Source organism: Urocampus carinirostris, chromosome 14 (genome assembly GCF_059441175.1).
Source record: "Urocampus carinirostris isolate Australia breed hairy pipefish chromosome 14, RoL_Ucar_1.0, whole genome shotgun sequence".
Lineage (NCBI taxonomy): Eukaryota > Metazoa > Chordata > Actinopteri > Syngnathiformes > Syngnathidae > Urocampus > Urocampus carinirostris.
The window spans coordinates 9,394,844-9,421,314 of NC_142362.1; the positions used below are offsets into that span (position 1 = coordinate 9,394,844).

At 40.9% G+C, this 26,471-nt stretch overlaps 1 protein-coding gene and 2 pseudogenes across 1 annotated transcript in view; all 3 read left to right on the top strand.

Moving 5' to 3' along the window:
- The window catches only part of asic4a (acid sensing ion channel subunit family member 4a), a 413,457-nt gene that overhangs the window by 140,267 nt on the left and 246,719 nt on the right, over window positions 1-26,471 (top strand). Inside the window, exon 3 of the mRNA XM_088352525.1 lies at window positions 9,264-9,322. The gene's annotated coding sequence lies outside the window, so the exon portion shown is untranslated. The remainder of the gene's footprint in view (window positions 1-9,263; window positions 9,323-26,471) is intronic.
- Window positions 5,259-5,410, top strand: LOC148352588 (U2 spliceosomal RNA; annotated as a pseudogene).
- Window positions 5,703-5,860, top strand: LOC148352589 (U2 spliceosomal RNA; annotated as a pseudogene).

The window sequence follows — 26,471 nt, forward strand, 5'->3', positions numbered from 1 at the left end:
TGCCTTCCATCTGCTTCTATTTTGTGAACCTCACTATAAAAGCCGATTAATTTTTATTTTCGCCCACGTTGATTATTGGATGCCCTTTGACAGCAGCCAATTTGTAAAAATCCCGCATTCGACAATATTCGGCAACCCCCTGATGTTTTGACTCAGCAAAAGGAAACAACACAAATTGAATTCATAGAATTCAGGACGGCTATATTCACACCAAGACAAATATTGCTTCATACCTGAGATCTTAACACTCCTTACAAATCTTACAGAAATAAAACAAGTAATTTGAGTTGAGGAAACCATTTTTGTGAAAGAACCTAGTTTTTGTTGTTTATTTTTGTCCTCGAAATCAGACTCATAGAAACAAACACATAAAACAAGTCGATTAGCAGGGTTGGGTAGGGTTACTTTAACTGGATTACTTTCAATTACTTTTGAATTACTCCAATACCAAATATGCTAATTCAAGACAAAAGAAACTAAATATGAATAAAATTACTAAATTTTGTGCAGGCTTGGGGAGTAACGGAACACATGGAACGGCAAAAATGATGTTGGCAAGCTGTTTGGATTTATTTTCATTTTGTTTGTCGCATTTTATTTTCGTTTTGCCGGAGATCAAAGAGATCAAAGCCAGGAGAGAAAGCTTACCACGTGTTGTGAGTCATCATTTCATTCCTATTTAGTTTCTTTTGTCTTTTATTAGCATATTTGGTATTGGAGTCATCCAAAAGACATTAAAAGTAATCCAGTTAAAGTAACCCTACCCAACCCTGTCGATTAGTAGGTTACATCTCCTTAGTCATAGAATAACACTAATCTTATATTTAAATGAGTTTGGCCGAAATCTGTTTTGCAACCAATAGTCTGGTCCAGAATCCAAAACGTTGTCTTTTAGCTTTTAGCTTTCCCAGCTTGTTCTAAAAGAATAATATAAACCTGTCTGTTTAGGTAAATTAAACAATAAACAAGTTGACCCATGATTAGATTAAGATAAGAGCCAGTATTAATCATTGTAATAGCTAATTTGCTAGCTCTATGTTTGTAGATGTTGCTAGCCCTAGAACAGGATGTCAAACTCAATTGCACAAGGGGCCAAAATTCAAAACCAGGATAAACATTTATTGAACACACTTAAACTGAATGTTTTTGGGAACAGAAATATGAATAAAAACAGACAAGAATATTACATTTAAACCTTAAATCACTCATACAGTATTTATTATTTTGCAGTAAATAAAAATATCTTGTGAAATTATACAACTTAAAACTTAACTTAAACAACTTAACATTAAAATAACATTCAAATTCCTTTTCTCCTATGTCAATGTATATATTAAAAAAACGTAAATATCCCAAAAGATTTTGCTCTCCTTAATATATCTCCTGTCAAAAGTAGAAATATGAAAATGCTACACAATTTATTTTGTAAAAACGTCACAACATTCTGAGAACAGGGAGCCTGATGTGCTTACCTTTGGCGCAGACGGAGTAGGGCGAGAGATGGGAGGGAGTGCTTGCACTTTTTGCATAGCTCCACCCATCCCTCCCACTCACCCAATCAAATAACTTTAAGTTCTCTTCCGGTGTTTTGGCGTATTTACAATTTGTTCCGTGGATTCATCTAAAAGTATCTGAACACTGAACACAGATTATTGGGGGGCGGCAGTAGCTCCGGAGGTAGAGCGCTCGTCTTGGGATCAAGGGATCCCAGTTCAAATCCCGGCTCGTCCGTGTTACATGTCGAAGTGTCTTTGGGTAAGACACTGAACCCCTAATACCCCCAATAAGCAGGTTAGCGTCTTACATGGCTGCAATACAAGGCCGTTATTGGGAAATGTGAAGCACACTGTAAAGCGCTTTGGGAAGTCATTGACTTGAAAAGCGCTATATAAATGCAGATCATTTCATATAGTGAGCTTTCATATAAAGTATTCTTTAGCGTTGTACAGCCAAAACGAGTTTTTTTTGTGTGACACCTTGACTGTAAATTGTTTTGAAAACGTGCCCTATATATTTGGAAAAGTACTGGCTTTGCGTGTATCTGAACAGGATTAACGGCGCAAGTTTTGAACGAGATGGAACATTTGCATGCAATTTAATTTGTCTCTGAGCCATAGGTACGCATAGAAAGAGCCATATATGGCTCGGGAGCCATAGGTTCCCGACCCCTGGTATATAGTATACAGTAGTATACGTCATATATGAAGGAATAGGTACAGAGTCTAAAACGTCAGAACAGCACGGCGGCGCAGTGGTTAGCGCTTGTGTGGCACAGTTCATGTCATGGGAACCTGTCGTGGGTTCAAATCCAGCTCCAGACTTCCTGTGCGGAGTTTGTATGTTCTCCCCGTGCTTGCGTGGGTTTCCTCCGGGCACTCCGGTTTCCTCCCACGTTCCAAAAACATGCATTTCAGGTGAATTGGCCGGTCCAAATTGTCCCTAGGTGTGAATGAGCGAGCGAGTTGTCTGTCCCTGTGTGCCCTGCGATTGGCTGGCAACCAGTTCAGGGTGTCCCCTGCCCACTGCCCGGAGATGGCTGGGATGGGCTCCAGCCCCCCCGTGACCCTAATGAGGATAAGCGGTACGGCTGATGAGATGAGATGATGTCCAGGGATGAGACGGCGTTGTTTATATTAACAAGCTATTAATAACAATAATGTAAAATGGTCTTGCGGGCTGGATATGATTACAGGGCGGGCCGGACGTGGCCCGCGGGCCGGAGTTTGACACATGTGCCCTAGAATTATTATACGTTCACAATTGACAAAAACAAGTTACCCTGTAGACTGTAGCTAAAGATAGGTACATATTGTGAACAGCAAAAAACAGAAACACTACAGCTAATGAAAACAATTTCTCGTTTTCTATATATATAGAGGATACATGTTGGAGGAAAGAAAGCAATATTTTTCCAAAGTTTGATAATGTACTCCTCACCTGTGTATTGATGTCTCCAATTAGCTATGATCTTATGTTTTATTCCATAATAGGTTGTTTTCAATTCCCCAAAATCGACGTTTTTACCAATTACTTACAGGAAAACTTTGATTATGTCAAGAACCAGAACAGGATCAGGACCCAATCGCGTGACGTTTTCACACAAGCCTTTATTTTACGGGAAATGGGGAGTCATGCGCGTTAGGCAGCAGTCTGGCGTGGAAGGACAGGAAGCCAGAGACCGACGAGAGCGATTCCAATTGCCCGAGTTAATATGGGACAGATGGGGTCGATACAGGGCGGGATAGACTGGATAGATAATGATCAGGATATTGAAAATAAACAGGACAAACTAGACAGGAATGAAAACTGGAGAAAATAATAAACAGGACCAAACTAGACGGAAACAAAACTGGAAACTGAAATTAAACGGGAACAATACCAGGCGGGAAAATACGAACAGTAACAGGACCGAGTCGAAACCCACGTATTGCGGGGTAAAAGTTCTTTGACGGGCCGACAAAGGAAAAATGAGAGCATTGAGCTTAAATAGACGGAAAGCCAATCTCTCAACGTGCTGCAACTGACGCCACATGGGCGGGGCCAGTTGGGCACCATGGCAACCGTGACACACACGGGCGGGGGCCTATTAGGCGCCATGGCAAACATGACAGATTAATTAACTACAAAGCTTCATTGAGTGTGTAACTGTTTTGTCAGTTTGGGTTTCTTTCCAGGTATTTTTCTGTTTTTAATGGTATCCACATTCATACTATGAGATTCTCATGGGTCCATTTGAGCCCAACTGATGTGTTGGGAGTCATTAAGTGAGCAAACCCTCCAATTCCAACCCCTAATGCTGAGCGCCAAGCAGCGAGGCAATGGGTACTGTAAGGTTTTAGCATTTATTAGACTTAAATCTGACTCCGAAGACACTTCATGTGTCTGAACCCTTACAGTTGGAGCATATTCAAAAGCCGGGAAAATTCAATCAGCCGAACGACGAGTAAAGTCCACTTTTCAATTTATTTAGCCTATATTCCGATTGTGTGCAGGAGAGATGCCTGGGGCTTCCAGGTTTCCCACTTTTATGCCACATGGGATGAACTGTCCACGCCCCAAGATCAAGCCTCTGGCTGATTTGTCCGCGCCGTGTTGATGCTATTTTCCCAATCGTCCTTTGAAGCATTGGGAGAAGGGTGATAGGTCATTGCCCTTGCCTCCAGGCGAGGTGATTAAGTCATTGGTACCTACACAAACAGAAACTAAAGACCCATTCCAAAGGAAATGTGGTTTCGACACCCTTCTAAAGAAATGTACTCAAGGCTGAGGTGACACAAATGACAAGTATTTTTGAGTATAAGTGGAATAAAACAGCGTATAAAATTGTATATTTCTTCAGTACCAATGTTATAAGTCTTAGGAATGACCTGGCCGAGGCTTGAACCAGCAACCTCCCAGTCTCGGGGCAGGCGGCCTACCTGCAAGGTCACCGAGCTAGTATCGGTGATGTTTTTCATTGAAAATATGCGGCATGTGGTTTTGGTTTTATCGGACTTGCTATGTTTTTGGAATGCCATTGTTGATCTATGATGTTCAGAGTCTCCTCTAAGCAGAGGGAGGCGAAAATGTAATCTATCAGTAGTAGCAGTTGTCATATGATGTGTTGTGCGGTTTTTATGATCCTCTGCAGGGTCCGTTTGTTTGCCATTGAGCTGCTATCAAACCACCCCAGGATGGACACTCTTGACGGAGCAGCTCCATCCAGGTTATCTTGTGCATTGCCCAAATGAGCCTTTTTTGACCACTGCTGTAATTTTGTACAGTGTATCAAGGATGAATTAGATATTACCTCTCCCATCTCCAAATCAATGTGTTGTGAGGAATTTCCTGAAGTTCACTATACGTTTTTTGAGAGAAACAGAGAGAGAAAGAGAAAGAGCAAAAGAGAAACACAGAGAGTGAGAAAGAGAGAGAGAAACAGAGAGAGAAAGAGCAAAAGAGAAACACAGAGAGTGAGAGAGTGAGAGAGTGAGAGAGTGAGAGAGAGAGAGAGAGAGAGAGAGAGAGAGAGAGAGAGAGAGAGAGAGAGAGAGAGAGAGAGAGAGAGAGAGAGAGAGAGAGAGAGAGAGAGAGAGAGAGAGAGAGAGAGAGAGAGAGAGAGAGAGAGAGAGAGAGAGAGAGAGAGAGAGAGCGAGCATCCATGTGACCGGCAACCTGTCAGATCTGTTTTAAATATAAACATTACTGTGATGGTACCTACATTTTTTGTTGAGTATATCTGTGTATTATTTGTTATTGCAGCAGGCTTTAAAGTCAGGACCTTAACTTGGCCTTGATGCTATGTCAGTCCTTAGCTTGGCCTTTGCCATGATCTTTGATTTTTGCATTTCGGAGATGGAAAAAGAGCTTGCTCTGTCCACTCCACTTATCGGCCCGGTATTGCAGTACCTCCGGGAACGGTGCATTCGCAATGATCGCAGCAAGGCTTTAGGGCTAGGACCTTAGCTTGGCCTTTTGGCTGAGAGTAAGTGTCCCGGCTCCTAGGCTTTGTAGCGTATTATGAACTGACCGATAACGGATAATGGATAATGAATAACGAAGATAGAACAATAACCCTTAAAAACCCCCATCCATTGCAGCAACGCTTTATTGCTAGGACCTTAATTTGGCCTTCTTTCGGTGCATTGCGACCAGAAACCCTAGTGGTCTAGTGGATAATCTCTGGTAGCAAGGCTTTGATGCTAGGTGCTTAGCTTGGCCTTTTAGCTTGGCCTTTTGGCCTGCTTTGATGCTAAGTCCTTAGCTTGGCCATTTGCCATGATCTTTGATTTTTGCAATCCGGAGATGGAATAAGAGCTTGCTCTGTCCACTCCACGCATCGGCCCGGTATTGCAGTACCTCCGGGAACGGTGCATTCGCAATGATCGCAGCAAGGCTTTAGGGCTAGGACCTTAGCTTGGCCTTTTGGCTGAGAGTAAGTGTCCCGGCTCCTAGGCTTTGTAGCGTATAATGAACTGACCGATAACGGATAATGGATAATGAATAACGAAGATAGAACAATAACCCTTAAAAACCCCCATCCATTGCAGCCTGGTCATCTTGGAAGGGGTGACTACCTCATGTGTGGTCACTTCTCAAAGTTTCTTCATTTTCCTTATGTTGAGGTTTTTGAGTATTTCCTTGCCCTTATGTAGGTTTTAGATCAGTGTATGGTGTAATAACATTCTGTAATCTGTAATAGTCTGTAATCTGTTCAACTCTTTGAGACTGATTAAGGGCGTCACAAATATGACATGACTTGAAGTTTTTAGGTTTTTCCTTGCCCTCATGTAGGTTTTAGATCAGCGGAGAGTGTCATAATATTTGTAGTTTGCAATAGTCTGTGGCCTGTGCAGCCCTTTGAAAATCTTTGTGAGTAAGGGCTATACAAATAAACATGACTTGACTACTTGACTAAATCATTTAATACAAAGTTTATAGCACCAAACAAACCAAAGGGAAAGACTCCCTGCATTCCAACTGGGATATTGACGTAAAAAAACAAAGAGAGAGAGTATATGAATAAATAAGCAACCATAGTTCCATGAACTGATCCGAGAGTTTTCTTTTTTGAAATAATGTTGAGCTTGTCGATCCCACCGAAAATTGGACCAATATTGTCTATCATAGACAACCACTAACACTTAAATTCAAATTTTGATTGGTCAACTGGCTTTTCATTTATAAATTCAATTGCGTCAAATTTCTGAATCATTCAATGTAGCTCGACCAGACACGTTAGCGGCAGCATGTAAAAAAGAATCTGAAAACGTATCTACTGTTAAAGGCATCCACTTTTTTGAGCTCATTAAAAATAGTTCAAGAAGGTTTATTGGATAGAAGTTTAACCCTGTGCATGTTTTGAGGGTGGTATCGATATACTTTATTCTCACTTAACATGTCAAAGTTGTCTTGTGCGTATCCTGTTGTTTTGAATCTGTCAGCAGTTCTAGTTGTTTATTTACAGCATCAAACACCGTAGACATCTTGGAAATCTAGTGATTCAGTTTCCCTCTGCATCTTTGGAATTCTAATCAATTGAAGTATGGCTGAAATAACTTTATTTTGACTTGATCAGTACCAGGGTTGGGTAGGGTTACTTTAACGACAAAAGAAACTAAATATGAATAAAATGATGACTCACAACACGTGGTAAGCTTTCTCTCCTGGCTTTGATCTCATTGATCTCTGCAGAACTAACTTAAAATGCGATAGAAACAAAATGAAAATAAATCCAAACAGCTTGCCAACATCATTTTTGCCGTTACTCCCCAAGCCTGCACAAAATTGTATTAATATTGAGTTTCTTTTGTCTTTTATTAGCATATTTAGTATTGGAGTAATCCAAAAGTAATTGAAAGTAATCCAGTTAAAGTAACCCTACCCAACCCTGATCAGTACTCCCTGGCCGATGATTATATTTTGGAGTTTGTTATTGTTTATTTTTATAACCGAAAGCCTGGTAGTGGCATGACAAACCCTGTTGTCCCACCTGACCCATGAACTGAACTGTCGGAAAGCCTGACTATAAAATGTAAATAAATGATCATACAGTAATCCCTCGCTACTTCGGTTGTCGCTGGTTGAATTGAATTGAATTTTCTGGATTGTTATTGGTATCAACGTATCGTGCATTGTGTGTTCTGAGCAGACAGCAAGCGAGGGAGGGATGGAGGGAGGGTGTTGTGTGTTGGGTCGCCGTGACCAATGTTCCCTCTAAACTGCGTGTGCGCGCAATTGCGCACTACCCAGAGCTTTTCCGCGCACAAGAAAATCTAGCCAGCTCACAAAAATCAGGGCTCGAAATTGCTAATTAAGAAGCAAATTAAGTCAAAATTACAGTGCATGAAGGTAAAAATACACAGGTTCCCCTGACGCTGTGTTCTAAATGCGGTATTTGGAAGTCAATGTCGAAGTAGACCGAAGTTGAGTAAAGCTAGTAGAGTTTTTCGAGAACCAGCTTCTTCGGCTCGGCTCACTAAAAAGAACCGACTCTTTCGGGTCCCAAACGGCTCTTCGGGTTGTTTTTGCTTTTTTAATCCCTACACGACCAAATGTCATCCAAAATTATGCACAAAATGACTTAAAGGAAGGGGGAATAGAACAAAAAAAGAAAAAATTACAAAATGAAAAGGAGTGAAAAGCTGAGGAAAAAAAGAAACAAAATGAAGAGAAAAAAGGACAAATTCAGAAAAAAGCCAGAAAAAAGAAAAGAAAGAAACAAAGGAAAAAAAGGAACACGTAGAAAAAAATAAACACAATAAGATTTTTTCGAAGGAATTTAAAAAAATAGAAAAAAAGGGAAAAAGAAGAGAAAGTTTGTGTTCCATTCAAATAATTTCCAATTATACCAAGTCAATCTTGTTGCCAACGTTGTACTTCCACTAAAAAATGTGATAAAATTCAGTTGTGTATTGTGCAACCGACTAAATAAGCCCCCAAAAATGTTAGTATTGTGCAACAAAAGATACCAGGAAAAAAAACTAAAATCTTGTGAAAGAATTGTTGTAAAAACAAATGACGTTTGTAGGCCGTCCAACCTTTCCAATAATACATCAGACAATTCATTCAAAAGTGAAAAATAATTTTGCATTGCCGGAAACTCAGCAAAATGAAACTTGATGTCAAGTTTTGGACATGTTTGATAATTATTTAGTTGCCACACTTGGGATTGCTGTTGCTCACTGTTGTTTCAAGCGTTGCTCACAGACTTTGTGTGAACGCTCAGACCCGTGGAAAATTAGAGGGAACATTGGCCGTGACTGTGCTTGTGTCTTGTGTCTGTCAGTCAAACAGCGTGGCGGGCGCACAAGTCAATGTAGCCACCAAAACAAGCTATGAAGCACGGAAACAGCTGACTTTTTGGCTCATTACATTGAGAAGCAATTCATTAATAAATCGGATTGAGAAAAGTTACAAGGGCGCTACGGAATGGTGATCAACTGCGGGTGCTCCGTGGATTGTTATAGAGTCCGGGAAGGGACAGAGGCTTCTCTGCGTCGAGAGAGAAGGCAATAGCGGGGCTGCAAGTCCGGCCTTCTGCTATGGTTAAGCTAAGTAACAACTCTCACAGGCTATCCCTGCTGAGCCAACGCCAGATCCATTACCCATGAAACGGAGCTACAACTGGTATCGTGGAGACCTTGCCATCTGAGGATAACCGCTCTTTAAATCGCTTCCTCACACTGACGGAAGATGCCTTCCAGTTTGGTTGTACTCTTGTGTAATGCAAATAAAGAACTTTCATTTAACTGCAATTCTGTGTTCTTTGTTTTTATTTGCAGATCCTTCTGTTATTTTGTGACAGTCATATACTCTTCGTCGGTAAGGACGTCCTCTCGAGGTAAGTTTAACCCTTGGGGGCTTTTATGAATTTTTTTGTGGGTTCTGGTCCCGATTTACCATGGTAACTTAGGGTCTACTGTATTTTGAAACTGGATGATACAATAGTTGGCTCCAACCAATGTTCCCTGTAATTTTCCTTACGGGTCTGAGCGTTCACACAAAGTCGGTGAGAAGCGCTTGAAACAACAGTGAGCAACGGCAATCCCAAGTGTGGCAAGATAATTAATTATCAAACATGTCCAAAACTTGACATCAAGTTACATTTAGCTGAGTTTCCGGCAATGCAAAATAATTTTTCTCTTTTGAATGAATTGACTCGTGTACTATTGCAAAGGTTGTACGGCCTACAAACGTCGTTTGTTTTTACAACAATTCTTTCACAAGATTTTCATTTCTTTTTATTTTCTGATATATACAAAAATGTTAATATACTAATATTAACATTTTTGGGGGCTTATTTAGTCGGTTGTAAGATACAGAACTGTACTTAATCACATTTTTAGTGGAAGTACAATGATTCACTTGATATAATTGGAAATTATTTGAATGCAACACAAACTTTTTCTTCCTTTTTCCGTGGTTATTTTTTCTACTTTTTTTTTTATTCCTTTAAAAAAAATCTCATTGTGTTTATTTTTTCCGAGCTGTTACTTTTTTTCTTTTTGTTCTTTATTTACTTTTTTTCCTACATTTCTTTCTTTTCTTTTTTTCTGGCTTTTTTCTAAATTTTTCCTTCTTTTTTCCTCTTCCTTTTGTGTCTTTTTTTTTCTCAGCTTTTCACTACTTTTCCATTTTGGTATTTTTTTCTTTTTTGTTCTATTCCCCCTTTCCTTTAAGTCATTTTGTGCATAATTTTACATAATATCTGGTCATGTTGGGATTAAAGAAGCAAAAACAACTGAAGAGCCGTTTAGGACCCGAAAGAGCCGAGCCAAGCCGAAGAAGCCGGTTCCGCGACAAACTCTACTAACTTTACTCAACTTCGTTCTCCTTCGACTCGACTTCAAAATACCGCATTTAGGACACAACGTCAGGGGAACCCGTGTATTTTTCCCTTCATGCACTGTAACTTTGACTTAAGTCGCTTCTTAATTAGTAATTTTGAGCCCCAATTTTTGTGCGCTGGCTAGATTTTCTTGTGCGCCGAGAATGTGCGAGCAGTGCGCAATTGCGCACGCGCGCAGCTTAGAAGGAACACTGCCTCCAACCCATCTTTGGTTTTGTCACCTATAGCAAATGTTGATCAATTACGATCATTCCCCTTCCCTTAATAATTAAATAAGAACCGTTAACGGGGTGTACGAGTTGCAAAAAATGCGACTCTTTTGCACACAGCAGCTTGCTGACTTGAAGAGACACGACGCTGGAGGCCATCTAAAATCATTGAACCCTGCTCTTTGCACTCATGTGCAAAGCATGGCAATTCCTCAGTCCACTTCACAAGCTTGGGTTGCTTTCTCTTCCCTCGGGGCTGTGTTCTCTTACATCTAAAGCGAATGAATACACATAACAAGCTACAGGAATTACAAGAGCTGTAATGAAAGCTCTCATTAGGAAGTGGATCCTTCTGACTTTCATCTGCTATTAGAGCGTCGTAGCAAAAATCTCTGCTCTCAAAAGCCGCGCTATGGAACCACAGCGAGTCCAATCTCGTGTTACCTCCCTAGTCATTTCAGCACCACCATTGAGATGAGAGAGTCGGTCAAACTCAAACGTTCTACAGTTGAAATGAAGTGGTTGACTGGGTTTTTGCAAAAATGACTAAATTTTGTGCAGGCTTGGGGAGTAACGGAATACATGGAACGGCAAAAATGATGTTGGCAAGCTGTTTGGATTTCTTTTCATTTTGTTTCTGTTGCATTTTATGTTCGTTTTGCCGGAGATCAAAGAGATCAAAGCCAGGAGAAACAGCTTACCACGTCTTGTGAGTCATCATTTTATTCATATTGAGTTTATTTTGCCTTTTATTAGCATATTTGGTATTGGAGTAATCCAAAAGTCATTGAAAGTAATCCAGTTAAAGTGACACTACCCAATCCTGTGTATAGCCCTCAATCACAAAGAGTCTCAAAGGGCTGCACAGATCAAAGACTATTGCAAACTATTATTACAGACTATTAACCTACATGAGGGCAAATGACACACATATTAACAACATAAAGTATAGGTTATTCATATGCTATAGAGTAGAAGTGTGTTTTCTAACCTATACTTTTAATGGACAATATCTCTGTATTGTTTGTGATTGCAAGATCCTTTGCTGTCTGGTAATCCTGAAAGGGGGATGCTACATGTGCGGTCCATTCTCAAGGTTTCTTCATTTTCCTCATGTTGAGGTTTTTGAGTTTTTCCTTGCCCTCATGTTGGTTCCAGATCAGGGTATGATGCAAAAATAGTTTGTGTAAAAACATGTGCAGCCCTTTGAGACTCTTTGTGATTAAGGGCTATACAAATAAAAAATGACTTGACTTGACTTGAGCCTAGATTTAAACAGTTCCACTGAGGTTGCCGATCAAATCTCAGAGGGCAGAGGCTTCCACAACACAGGGGTCCAAATAGTGAACGCTCTCGGCCTGTGGATTTCTTCTTGGCTCTTGGGATCACGAGTAGACCAGGGTTTTCATAGCAAAGGCTACAGACCGGAACATAGGGGGAAATTAAATCTGAAAGATATGAGGGAGCAAGTCCTTGCATGATTTTATAAACTACCAACAGAACCTTAAAATCACATCTTAAGCTAACAGGGAGCCAATGCAGGTTAGCTAAAATCGGGATCATGTGATCAAACTTTCTTGTCTTAGTTAAAAGCCTCGGTGCATAATTTTGCACCAGCTGAAGGCTCTTGATTTCGGACTTCGGGAGACCGGAGAGTAGTGCATTACAGTCATTGAGACGGGAAGTGACAAACGCGTGAATAATAATCCCCGCATCTGACTGAGACAGCATAGGACGAATTTTAGCAATGTTGCGAAGATGGAAGAAAGCTGTTCCAGTAATATTCTTCATGTGTGTTTGAAGGGACAGATCGGGGTCGAATAGGACACCTACATTTTTGACTGAGTCACTCTGGATGATATTACATTTGTCAATGTTTAGAACAGTTTTTGAGAACTAGTCACAGCATTTCGAGTTAAGGCGCAAGAAGTTGAGTGACATCCATTCTTTTATCTCAGTGAGGCAGGCTTCCAAATTTCCACAGTTTAGAGTGGCAGATTCCTCCAACGGAAGATAGAGTTGAGTGTCGTCTTCGTAGCAATGGAAACTAATATTGTACTTGCTAATAATATCACCTAATGGAAGCATGTAAATGCTGAAAAGAAGGGGGCCAAGTACTGAACCTTGCGGAACACCACAGGTAACACTAAAGGGCTCAGATGTCATTTCACCATATATAACACAGTAAGGCGCAAGAAGTTGAGTGACATCCTCTCTTTTATCTCAGTGAGGCAGGCCTCCACATTTCCACAGTTTAGTGTGGAAGATTCCTCCATCGGAAGATATAGTTGAGTGTCATCTCATCTTCTCACCAAAAATTCATATTATTACTTGAATAATCGGATAAATAGTATTTTTTTCTTTTATTTAGCATGAAGTTGATATAAATATGTGGCAAATGAAAACAAACGCACGAAAATTGGGTACTATAAATATGTAATCTTTTATTCGTCATACTCCGGATTTGTAAAATAATCTGAAACTAAATAGGTACATTGGTCGGTCAGTAGAGACATAACTACATATACCAACCTTTTTAGTCACAGGCAAAAATAATAATAATAGATTAAAATTGAGTAAACATTTTTCTTCTGCGTAAACCAGTGCTTCTCAATTATTTCTGCACTTCTCTCCCGCTTCGGAAGAAGAAATCCTCTTGTTCCCCCCAAGATGGATCTTTTTTTCTTGTTTACATATTATTAGTGAAGACAAAGGATGCTCAATATTGAAGGTAACACGTCCCCTCTGTCCATTTCTAATCTACGCTTTACAGCACATTTCCGAAAGAAAAAAAAAAGCGTTTTATCAGCGTAAATGAGTTGTAATGTCTTAAAATTAAAGCTCAATGCATTTGGCTTTGTGCTGTTCGCTGCCAACATTTCAACATAGAGGGCATACCACTCCTTGCTCGTCTCCTTCTGTGGTCGCAGTGAAGCGCTACCCGCCCTTTTTTTTAATCTTGTCTTAGCTTTTGGGGGGAGACTTTTCTTTATCTCTTAACCCCGTTTCTCATTTTCTGTCCCTGCATCCGTGTTAAATATTTGATTTAATGTGGTCACTTGAGGGCCTGCTACACATAGTGTCCACACTTCATACTCAATGCCCATACTCTGCTATATGAACAGTGTAGAGGTTAAATGTAAACAAAAACTCTGCCAAAGAAAACACCTCTGGGCTCTAGTGTAGTGGATGTGCAATTGCACTTTATTCTGGGAAAGTTAAAAAAAAAAAAAAGGTCCCCAAAGTCAAACGCAACCACACCCAACCCTGTGCCACCTTGACAGAGCATTGCGCCCCCCTACAAATAATAATAGTAAAACAAATATGATGTGCATTTTGTGATGTGGTCAACGGCAAAGTCACAAAAGTACTTAAATGCTTGAATTTCAATATTGTATTTCAAAGGTTTGAAACGTGCTTGAATTTTGGGTGAAGTGCTTGTAAATCAGACATGGGACCAAGTCACACATGTGCAAGTCTCAAGTAAGTCTCAAGTCTTCACCTTCAAGTCCCAAGTAAGTCCCAAGTATTTTTTTCTTGGGCAAGTCAAGTCACAAGTCAAGTCCCGAGTCTTAGATTGCCAAGTCCAAGTCAAGTCACAAGTCATAAAAACAGCGACTCGAGTCGACTCGAGTCCAAGTCACTAAGTCTCAAGTCCCCATGTCTGTTGTAAATGCTTAAAATTGGTGCCATGTTCTCAACAAGTCTGGTTGAAACTGACACTGCTCTCTGGTGGCTTTGTTTGCCATTGCATTATTTCCTTGTGATTACCGGCAGCTGGCATTTGTTTGTATGGCATTGTTTTATTAAGCGTCATCGCCCCCAACATAGCTAAAAACACTTGTGGCAAAATTAAGTTGTACAAAATATGAAGTCTAAAGGTGGCAAACATCTTTGCAACACCTTCTTTCCATTTTTTTGTTAGCACAATCTAAAAATGTTTCTATTCACAAATGTGCCTTACATGTTGTTGATTCTTGGAAAATATTTTGAGTTTTTATTAATCTAAAAACTTGAAATATGTCAATATTTTTTCCCAATTTCGTTGTCACAATATGTTAACCCATTCTGTAACAATGACAATAAAGGTATATTCTATACTATTCTATTCTATATGTTCTTGGGGGCCAGTACTTTTGCAAGACACTGTGTTACTGTGTACATTTTGTTACATCAACACCGAATTTCAAAGGAATAAGTTCCATAATTTGCTCCGGCTTGCCACATCATTAATATTCCACAAGGGACGTGTTTACACATGTTTTGTGTGTAATTAGTCAAAGCTTTGCTGTGCATAAGGACTAACAAACAGCGATATGCTACACAAAATTCATTTTTCGAAATTGAATTCAGTACGTTTTAGCTGATTATTTGTTGATTGAACGATTGTAAAAGTTGGATTTAAGATACATTTCTTAACAGAAGTATTTTCAATAAAAGTTAAAAAATATTACAGGTTCCATAAAAATGCTAGCACTAACACAATTGGGTAAGCTCTGTGAGTGATCTCTAAAATAGCAATGTCACGGTTGCCATGGCGCCCAATTGGCCCCCGCTGTGTGGCACCAGGTTCTGTCACAGCTGCCATGGCACCCAATTGGCCCCGCCCATGGACACCAGCTGAAGCTCGTTGACAGATTGGCTCCCTGTCGATGTTTAAACGCTGTCCTGTCATTAGACTTTTGTTGGTGCGTCTGAGAATCTCCGTTTTTCCTGTGTTTTTGCTCCCGCCACGATCTCTTTGATTTAGACGTTTTCCGTTCCCGACACCATCATCGCTAGCTACGGAAGTCCTACTTCCGCGGCTGAGCTACCTACTCCCCGCGACCAACGATCTCCGGATCGAGTGTGAGCTCCTTTCTCCTTTCCCCAATAAAACTGTGAGTAACGTTACGCGAGTGGGTCCTGTGTCCTGTTCTGGTCCCGACAAGCAAATTGACTGTGGGACTTTTCGAACATGAAGGGAAACAGCAACTTTGGACCCTGGTCTGAAGACACGAAAACTAGTCTCGTTAGCTTAGCTAACCGATCTTGTTAGCTCTTAGCAACAATATGACACAGACATATTTAAGTGTTTGTGAAATAATTCAATATCACAGCGTACAAAAATGTATTCAGAAGCATTGTCCTTGCGTGCCGAAATGTGAAAATACGTTTGTCCTGTTGCTGTTCTTCTTTCTTTCTTACTCTCGTTCTTTCTATTTTCCTCTTTTTGTCTCTTTTTTCTCATCTTTTTTCCTCTTCATTCCTTCTTTATTTCTTTTTCTCTTCCTCCTTTCTGTATTTTTCTCTCCCTTTGATCTTTCTCACTTCCTTTCTTACTTCTCTCTTCCTTACTTCCTTCTTTCTTTCTCTCTTCATTTTCTCCTTTCTTTTCATTCTCTCTTCCTCCTGTCCTGTCTTTATGTAGTTCTCTCTTGGCTATACAAATAAACATGACTTGAAACATAAAGGGTTTGTATCCAGCCTTTAGGAATGATTTTAGTAAATCACCATGAGATTGCAGGAATGGCTTTGATCAGATATTTGTCCACACATCGAGGATACCCAACTTCCTGGTGTTGCTTCCTGTATTTGGTGAATGAGTGTGTGTTGGCAGCCTCATATGGCTATCCATAAACACAATGGCACTTTGTAAAACAACATTTTACTGCAAGAACACTGAACTGATGCATGAAAGATGCATTTACTTCGCAAGAACTTTTCAGCACCCAATTTTTCCGGTGACGTGATCACACGATTTGGGTCACCATGGCGATCACGTTCTCTCGGGTGACCAGCGTTACCGATGACGATGGGAGTTAGTCCTCTGTTTTTGAAAGGAATAGGCTCTTATGAGGAGTTCACTGCCCATTACTTGTCCATATCCTGTGACTCTCAACACGCAGTTTTACTACACTTACACACTCATTTGCAGGAAAAGGAGGCAACGCTAGGAAATGGGGCTTCTTCGATGTGTGGATAAAGATCTGATCCAAGCCGTTCCTGCCATTTAGTGGTGATTTATCATACTGAAACCATTCCCAGAGGCTTAATACATATTAATGAGCATCACCAAATTCGTAATAATAGTTTATTTTGAATAAGAAAAATATATTTTCACGTTTGGCACTCAAGGACAATACTTCTGAAGACGTATTCATATGTTATGACGTGAGTTAAGGTCTTTTGTGCATTTTGTCTCCACAATATCACACGTCACAATTATTAGCTTTGATTGCTACATCCGTTGCAGCCTGTTCATCCTGGAAGGGGGATTACCTCATGTGCGGTCCCTTCTCAAGGTATTCTCATTTGCCTCTTGCTGAGGTTTTTGAGTTTTTCCTTGCCGTCATGTTGGTTCCAGATCAGGGGATGTGTCATTGTAACCTGTGCAGTCATTTGAGACATTTTGTGATGAAGGGCTATAAGAATAAATGTTATTTGACTTGACTTGGATTACCTTATGCACGATCCGTTCTCAAGGTTTCATCATTTTCCTCATGCTGAGGTTTTGAGTTTGTTCTTGCCCTCATGTAGGTTTTAGATCAGGGGATGGTGTACTAATAGTCTGTAGTTTGCAATAATCTGTGGTCTGTGCAGCTCTTTGAGACTCCTTGTGATTAAGGGCATCAGAAATACACGTGGCTTGACTTGACTTGAGGTTTTTGAGTTTTTCCTTGCCCTCGTGTAGTTTTTAGATCAGGGGATGGTGTAATTATAGTCTGTAGTTTGCAATAATCTGTGTTCTGTGCAGCCCTTTGAGACTCCTTGTGATCAAGGGCATCAGAAATACACGTGGCTTGACTTGACTTGAGGTTTTTGAGTTTTTCCTTGCCATCGTGTAGTTTTTAGATCAGGGGATGGTGTAATAATAGTCTGCAGTTTGCAATAATCCGTGGTCTTTGCAGCCCTTTGAGACTCCTTGTGATTAAGAGTGTCAAAAATAAACATAACTTGACTTGGCTGAGGTTTTGAGTTTTCCTTGCCCTGATGTTGGTTTTAGATCAGGGGATGGTGTAATAATAGTCTTTGGTTTGCAATAATCTGTGGTCTTTGCAGCCATTTGAGACTGACTTGACTTGACTATTTGAATTTCAAATCTCTGCAACGATGGAGACTACGCCCCACACACTGCGCAGCCTTTCCGCCGCATTCTCTCACATTGCCTTGAGAAACATTCCAAGAATTTCATTATTAAACGCTTTGATTCGATTTAAACTCTCCTTTTACTTAGCTGTGACCTGTTTGCTTGAAGAAAATAAAAAAGGAGCGCAAATATCAGCCGGTGCTCTGCAGTCGAGACGATCGCATCCCTTCAAACACGGGGAGCAGAAAACAACAAGAAATACAATATTTTGTGGTTTTTATGCAAATCTGACATTTCCTCTGGACGGGCTTTTTGTTGACCACTGATCCCGGCTGGTGTTACTGCTGAGGTAGCAGGGTCCTCCGTCACGTTGCATCGTCATTATTTGTTTCCGGCACATTAATACCTGTCAAATAGAAGCCACGCGCCGGCAGGTCCAAAATGTTGATGCTGATTGTGTACCAAATGGATCATATTTGTGTGCCAAGTACATCAGGGTGAAGGCCTATCTTGTGGCTGCACCTTCTAGACGGAATTGCAATGAGCGGGAAAGCAATTTTTTTTCCCTGTGTAGCTCACCTCCATCAAAAAATGAGGCCCGCGTGTACACGTTCCGAAAGTACAAGCCCCAAAAAAACAGCATGGCTTCATCTTAGTGCAGTCGTTTCAAATAAAATTGGGATTTAGACAGAGACGTTTGCTTTTTTGACACAGACTTTTTATATCCACACTATTAACTGGCAGTTTATTGTTTGTTTACAGACTCTTAGAGTTTATTTTTGGGCGGACATCTGGATGATGAATGTAAAACTTCCATCCATCCATTATCTGCACCGCTTATCCTCAGTAGGGGGGTGCTGGAGCCCATCCCAGCCATCTTCAGGCAGTGGGCAGGGGACACCCTGAACTGGTTGCCAGCCAATCGCAGGGCACACAGGGACAGACAACTCACTCTTTCATTCACACCTAGGGACAATTTGGACCGGCCAATTCACCTGAAATGCATGTTTTTGGAATGTGGGAGGAAACCGGAGTGCCCGGAGGAAACCCACGCGAGCACAGGGAGAACATGCAAACTATGCACAGGAAGGTCGGTAGTTGGATTTGAACCCATGACCTAAGAACTGTGCCGCACACGCAAATATAAAACTTGTTTATGTTAAATGCAAAAAATGTACTCCGTTACATTTACTTGATGTTTTGGGAAATGTTGTACTTCTAGGAGTATTTTGACATCCCTATACTGTCATGGTTGCCATGGCGCCCAATTGGCCGCGCCGGTGTGTGCCGGGGTTGCCATGGTGCACAATTGGCCCCGCCCGTATGGCGCCAGCTGCGGCTCATTGAGGAATGGGTTTTCTGTCTATATAAAGCTCAGCGCGCCCTTGCTTCGGTTGTCATCCCGTCAAACGAACTTCTGCCCCACAAGACATAGGTTCTTACTCTGTCCTGTTTTCCTGTTGATATCTTCAGTCTGGTATTGTTCCAGTTAATTATTGTCCTTGTTTCATTTCGATTCCAGTTTTGTTTCCGTTTATTTTGGTCCTGTTTATTATTTTCTCCAGTTTTTGTACCCATCTAGTTTTTCCTGTTGGTTATCGATTTCCTGATTTGTTGTCAATCCTGTCTGTCCCTTCCTGTCCGGTATTGACCCCATCTGTCCGATATCAACTCGGGCAGTTGGAATCGGTCTCGTTGGTCTCTGGCTTCCTGTCCTTCCACACCAGACCGGCTTTCTAACGTGCATGACTCCCCATTTTCCGTAAAATAAAAGGCTTGTGTGAGAACGTCACGCGATTGGGTCCTGTTTCTGTTCTGGTTCATGTCATTTACTTTTACTTGTGTAAATTTTTGATGAAAAAAAAAAGGTACTTTTACTCCGCTACATTAGGCAACATTGAAGTCGTTACTTAAATCCCCTCCATGTAAGTACGCCTCTGTCTGTCTCCGCCAAGGGACATTTATTTTGACGCAGACCTCCGGCAGGCTTTAGCATGTTTAACCAATCATACGTAGCAGCCTCGTCACGTGACGATATTTGACTTCAGCGTGGGAAACGTTGTTTACGGACGTTGAAAATGTCGCTTAGCAATACTGACTATAAAAACACAGAAGAAGAGGCGCACCCCTGGCCTCACATGAAAAAAACATCTTAAAAAGGGAGCGAAACACCAGCTACAATATGCAAGATCTCCTTTATTGGAGTTCATGGGCTAGCTTGTTGTTCTGCAGAGCCTGTTAAGATACTTAAATGTTAAATGTGCTTCATTTATTGATTTCATACTATTTTTGTTTTATTGTTTATTAAAGCCCTTGAATTTACAATGACTATTTTAATCTACTTTTAAAATAAATGTATTTTTTTGTGGATTGGACAGACTTGTCAGGACCAGAACGGAGACAGGACCAGCTTGCATTTCGTTTCTCTCAGTTTTATTGGGAAGAAGGGAAAGGATTGCACATACGATCCGGTGATCGCTGGTCACGGGAAGCAGGTCGCTTTGAACGCGGAATTGAAACTTCCGTGGCGAGCGATGGCGGTGTCGGGAACAGAAAAAAACGGGTCAGTACCAGAGACAGGAGAGCAAAAAAAGGGGGCGGATCGGAAACTGGTCGAAAGCTAGGAGTGGAGAGTAAGCATGGTCGGGATCTAAAAATGGGTCGTAGCCAGGAGAACAGACGGGAGCAAAAACAGGTGGGAGTCCATTTGGTTTCTGTCTTGGATCAGACAACCCTGATCAGATTGGCCCATCCCTAGTATGGATGAAATAAATATTATTTATGCAATACATCGAGTTAGTCCTTCAGGCTTCAGCCAAAGAGCTGCACTGCCGTGATTTTAATCACACGTTTCAATATATAGAGCTTTTTGAACATGATGGTAATCAGCTGCTTCTGGCGGGAGCATATAATCCATCCATATCTTGTGGTTCTACGCTCTCTTTTATTTTATTCCCAGATAAATGGACCAAAGTGAGCAGTTTTAAAGTCCCTCTGCTTTTACTCGGTCCATTCAAAGCTGTACGTGTGCATCAAAAGAATACAGAAATCTTACTCAACCACGGGATTGATAAATGGCTCGGCATTGAACTTAAAGATGCATTAAGAAAGACCCGTGTCCTTACAAAAAATAAGAGTGCTAAATGACAGACAAAAACAACCTGAAGGTCACATTTCATCCTTTCAGTCTCATTTTTGGCCAAGTAAAACCCTTTGCGTTTGAGGAAGATGGGCTCTGACACATGAAGAATGCCATCCACTCTGTCAGTCCTTCTGGTTTTTGCGTCGCCAGATGTGGTTCTATGCTTTTATTCTCATTTGATATTCTGTGCTTTTAGTTCCTTTTGTTTGAGTGTAAAAAAAGGCCAGCAGCCTCCGGGAATAGGCGCATGATACACTGTGTTGTAGCAAGACCTCCAGGACCAAAGGCGAAGCTGGAACGTAGTCACCTCGCGTGATACAATATCTATAACACGCTGGAGTAACACGGCCTATCTTATCAGATAAAGTTAGCGGGGTGGCAATTGCTGGGGGGGGGGAAACGGGAACAAGATAACAAAAATAACAGCCTACCGATTTACAGACTCTGCGATTCGGAAATCATCGGCGTGCCCTCTCGAGATACTTAAAAGTACAACATGTATGGTCCTCGCACGGACACATTTTCAGGCAAATGAAGACATTTGAATTTTCACTGGGTCGTTCAATTTCGCGCCTCGACTATTTGTACGCCGGAGAAGCCATTTAAAAAGTCAATATTTTCATAACGTATCTCCTCAAAGGACATAAAGATGCGGCTATAACACTGTGGAAATATTCTCATTGACTTCAATCGTTCCAAATTTATGATCACGTCCGTCTATATTTCAGTTGAATAGCCATTTTTGTTATCGCTCCTATTTTATCCGAGGACATTAATTGGCTACTTAACAGCAATGTTCCCTGTAATTTTGCAGGGGTCTGAGCGTTCACACAAAGTCGGTGAGCAACGCTTGAAACAACAGTGAGCAACGGCAATCCCAAGTGTGGCAACTAAATCATTATCAAACATGTCCAAAACTTGACATCAAGTAACATTTTGCTGAGTTTCCGACAATGTGAAATTATTTTTCTCTTTTGAATGAATTGACTCATGTACTATTGCAAAGGTTGTACGGCCTACAAACGTCGTTTGTTCTTACAATTCTTTCACAAGATATCCATTTCTTTTTATTTCCCGATATATTTTGTCGCAGAATATTAACATTTTTGGGGGCTTATTGAGTCGGTTGCAAGATACAGAACTGTACTTAATCACATTTTTTAGTGGAAGTACAATGTTGGCACCAAGATTCACTTGATATCATTGGAAATTATTTGAATGCAACAAAAAAAAATTCTTCTTTTTTCCGTGTTTTTTTCTACTTTTTTTAAATTCCTTTAAAAAAAATCTCATTGTGTTTATTTTTTCCGAGCTGTTACTTTTTTCTTTTTGTTCTCTGATTACTTTTTTCCTACATTTCTTTCTTTTCTTTTTTCTGGCTTTTCTTCTTAATTTTTCCTTCTTTTTTTCTCTTCCTTTTGTTTTGTTTTTTTCTCAGCTTTTCACTACTTTTTCATTTTGGTATTTTTTTCTTTTCTGTTCTATTCCCCCCTTCTTTGAAGTCATTTTGTGCATAGTTTTACATAATATTTGGTCATGTTGGGATTAAAGGAGCAAAAACAACCTGAAGAGCCGTTTAGGACCCGAAAGAGCCGGTTCCTTTTAGTGAGCCGAGCCGAAGAAGCCGGTTCTCGACCAACTCTACTAACTTTACTCAACTTCTTTCTACTTCGACTCGACTTCAAAATACCGCATTTAGGACACAACGTCAGGGGAACCCGTGTATTTTTACCTTTATTTATTGTAACTTTGACTTGAGTCGTTTCTTAATTAGTAATTTTGAGCCCTGATTTTTGTGCGCCGGCTAGATTCTCTTGTGCGCAAAGAATGTGCGAGCAGTGCGCAATTGCGCACGCGCGCAGCTTCGAGGGAACGCTGCTTAACAGACTAAAATTGCCACCTCTGAGTCTGGTGAGACGGGTTTAATAATATACCTGTTTAAATCCAGCAGTCGCAAAGGGTCACGACCACCACTTATCTAAATCATGTAATGGCACTCGGCACGAGTTTCTTCTGCGACTCTTATAGATCGGTGCCTCCCTATAGCTTCGGAATCAGCGGCAGTGTTCGGAATGCTTTAATTCACATTTAAAAAGGACTTCTCTCCGGTGGTCACAGCCCCCCCGTGATGTGACTTGCATGACTAATACCATGGCAAATGAAAGAACATGCATTAGGGCTCTCGCCTCTGTGCCTGGTATTTGCATAACTCGCTCTGCCATTTTGGAAAACGTAGCATCAACAGAGCTGTGACATGCAGTGAAGCATGCAAAAAATGGGGTTATTGGCAGGATCGTACTTTTCGCACAATTCGGAATATTCACTGCTACGTGTCGACTCTTAGGAAACGGCGTTGTCGGAATATGCCGTGCCGCAAGTTTCATTTACATTGTTCCTTTGTGTGTTTGTCTGGATCCAGAGTCAAGTGAGAGTCATGACTTTTTCTACAGAAAGTAGTATGAATGCATGACATCTATCAGGGAAACTGATACACATTAGAAAGGAGATGACAAAACAAATGATGTTACTGATATAGAATAGAATAGATCATCAGTCTAATTCAAAGAAAATTGGACGGATAATTGGTGACCTGGAGCCACGTGGCTGTATAAGACAGTGGAACCTCGGTTTTCGAAACGCCTCTCAGTTCAAACGAATCGGAGTCCGACCAAAAATTTCTAGAAATTCTTGCTTCGCTGTTTGGTCAAAAAAATCGGAGTTCGAACGCCGGTAATGCGTGAGTGCGTACGCTAGGGTGCGATGCGGAGCGGCGTACGGGTGTTTTAGCCCCTAATTATGCCTCAGAAAGAAGAAAAGTAGTGCGTACAACTATTGCATTTAAGAAAGAAATAATAGCAAAATATGAAGGAGGTGTGCGAGCGCTTTCTGCTGACCACCACAAAGGTAAGAAATCCTATTCATAATTATTTTCTTTATCCTTTTTTTTTTAATTTTTACACGTTCATGTTAGCGTAATCTTTCGTGCGGAAGATTACGATAATGCGAACGTACGATTAGCCTGGGTTAGCTTCATGTTTACGTTAAACATTCAAAACATTCAGCGCGGCGGCGCAGTGGTTAGCGCATGTGCGGCACAGTTCGTGTCATGGGAACTTCCTGCGTGGGTTCAAATCCAGCTCCAGACTTCCTGTGCGGTGTTTGTATGTTCTCCCCGTGCTTGCGTGGGTTTCCTCCGGGCACTCCGGTTTTCTCCCACATTCCAAAAACATGCATTTCAGGTGAATTGGCCGGTCCAAATTGTCCCTAGGTTTGAATGGGCGAGTGAGTTGTCTCTCCCCTTGTGCCCTGCGATTGGCTGGCAACCAGTTCAGGGTGTCCCCTGCCCACTGCCCGATGATTGCTGGGATGGGCTCCAGTACCCCCGCGACCCTACTGAGGATAAGCGGTGCAGCTAATGAGATGAGATGAGACATTCAGGGTGTTGGAACGGAGCCCAACTTTCAGGGTGTTGGGACGCAGCCCCCTTTCCAATGAGGCGCTCACCACTTGTTGTGGTGACCCGGGTGCTAAATGACTTGTAAACGACCTGATTTTTTAATTTTTACACGTTCATGTCAGCGTAATCTTTCGTACGGAAGATTACGCTAACGCGAAACGTATGATTAGCCTGGGTTAGCTTTATGTTTACTTTAAACATTCATGGTAAACATTCAGGGTGTTGGAACGGATTAAAACGATTTACATTATTTTTAATGGGAAAAATGATTTCGGTGATTGAACAAATCAGATTTCGAACAGGGTTCTGGGACGGATTATGGTCGAGAACCATAAACTAACGCTATTTGTGTTTACCTGAGGTTTTTTTGTTAAATAGCAAAACAAAATAAAAGATCAATTTCATTTTTCAATGCATTGCAAAATTTAATCATACTGTATTGGGGAAAACATAGCATGATCTTATTGTACTAAATTTGACCTAATTTCTCTATCAAAATAAAATTAAAATAAAAAAATCCTAAAGTAAGCAAAACTATTGGATACAGGAGATGTTTTTTCTTGATTCAAGAACATTCTTTTCTGTAATCAAAAAAAAAACAGGAAAAAGGAATCTACTATCTGCATTGTCAGTCGATTGTAATTATGATTTGAGCAAATATTGTAAAATTTTTCTACTTCCCGTCTCGATTACTGTAATGCACTACTCTCCAGTCTCCCGAAGTCCAAAATCAAAAGCCTTCAGCTGGTACAAAATGCCGCAGTGAGGCTTTTAACTAAGACCAGAAAGTTTGATCACATTACCCGGATTTTAGCTAACCTGCATTGGCTCCCTGTTAGCTTAAGATGTGATTCCAAGGTGCTGTTGGTATTATACAAAATCATGCATGGACTTGCTCCCTCATATTTTTCAGATTTAATTTCCCCCTATGTTCCGGTCCGGAGCCTTCACTCTGAAAACGCTGGTCTACTCGTGATCCCAAGAGCCAAGAAGAGATCCACAGGGTCAAGAGCATTCTCCATGCTCTTCCCCCTGAGATTTGATCTGGAACCTCAGTGGAACTGTTTAAATCTAGGCTTAAAACACATTTCCATTCTATAGCATATGAATAACCTATATTTTATGTTGATAATATGTGTATTATTTGCCCTCATGTAGGTTTTAGATGAGGGGATATTGTCATAATAGTCTGTAATCATAGTTTGCAATAGTCTTTAATCTGTGCAGCCCTTTGAGACTCTTTGTGATTAAGGGCTATACAGACAAACATGACTTGACTTAAAATAAGGTAGAATATGGTTCACGGTTTCCTTAACCGCATGGGCCGTCTGGGCACCAATTAGGACGCAACTCTGGACAGCTTTCTCCACTGTTGAAGGTTTCTGGCCTGTTTTTGGGCTGTGGCAAAGTTAGCACCAGTCCATTTTCTAATGTTCCCTGCCCAGTTATTTTTGTGTCTGCCTCTCCTCCTGCCCCCATGGACTGTGTCCTGGAGAATTAGCTTGGTCAGTCCTGATCATCTTGTGACGAGATCATACCACTGAAGTTTTCATCCGCGCACAATTGACTACAGTTCTTGGTAGGGTCCAATGTGCCCTCTGATGGTGTTTCGCACCATTTTTGTCACATGAGCTCTGCAGCTGATTCCTAGAAGTTTCCTGTAGAATGACATCTCCGTGTCCTGGATTTTTTTTCCAGTTTTGCTGTGAGAATCCCTGTCTTGCAAGCGTAGAGGAAGATGGAAGTAGCCAGCGCTCACATGAGTCTAAACTTTGATTTCATTGCTACGTTTTTTTTCTTCCAGATGACTTCAATTAAGGTGTAGCTGTGGCTTTAGCTATTCTGGCCATGATTTCTGGTTCTGACCCCTCCTCTTATAAGAGCTCCAAGATATTTAAATGTGGTGATACGTTCAAGCTCTTGTTGGTTGAGGTTGATGTTTGTGGTTATACCTTGGGGTTGTTGGTCGTTACTTTATTTTTTTCTGTTCTTATTCTATACTAGGTTGACACTATATCCAAGCAATTGACCAGATCTCGGAGTTCCTGCCCTTCTCTGCCACTCCGGCAATATTATTTGAAAAACTAAAGTTGGTATTGTTGTGTCCCCTAATGCTCACTATACTTCATGTTTGTCAGGAGCTTCAGTCATGATCCTCTCTAGGATGATGTTGAATAAAGTTGGAGGGAGAATGCAGCCTTGTCTAACAATTTTTTTAAGCAGTAACAAAATGCATTTCCACTCTGTTGGCTAAAAATTGAATA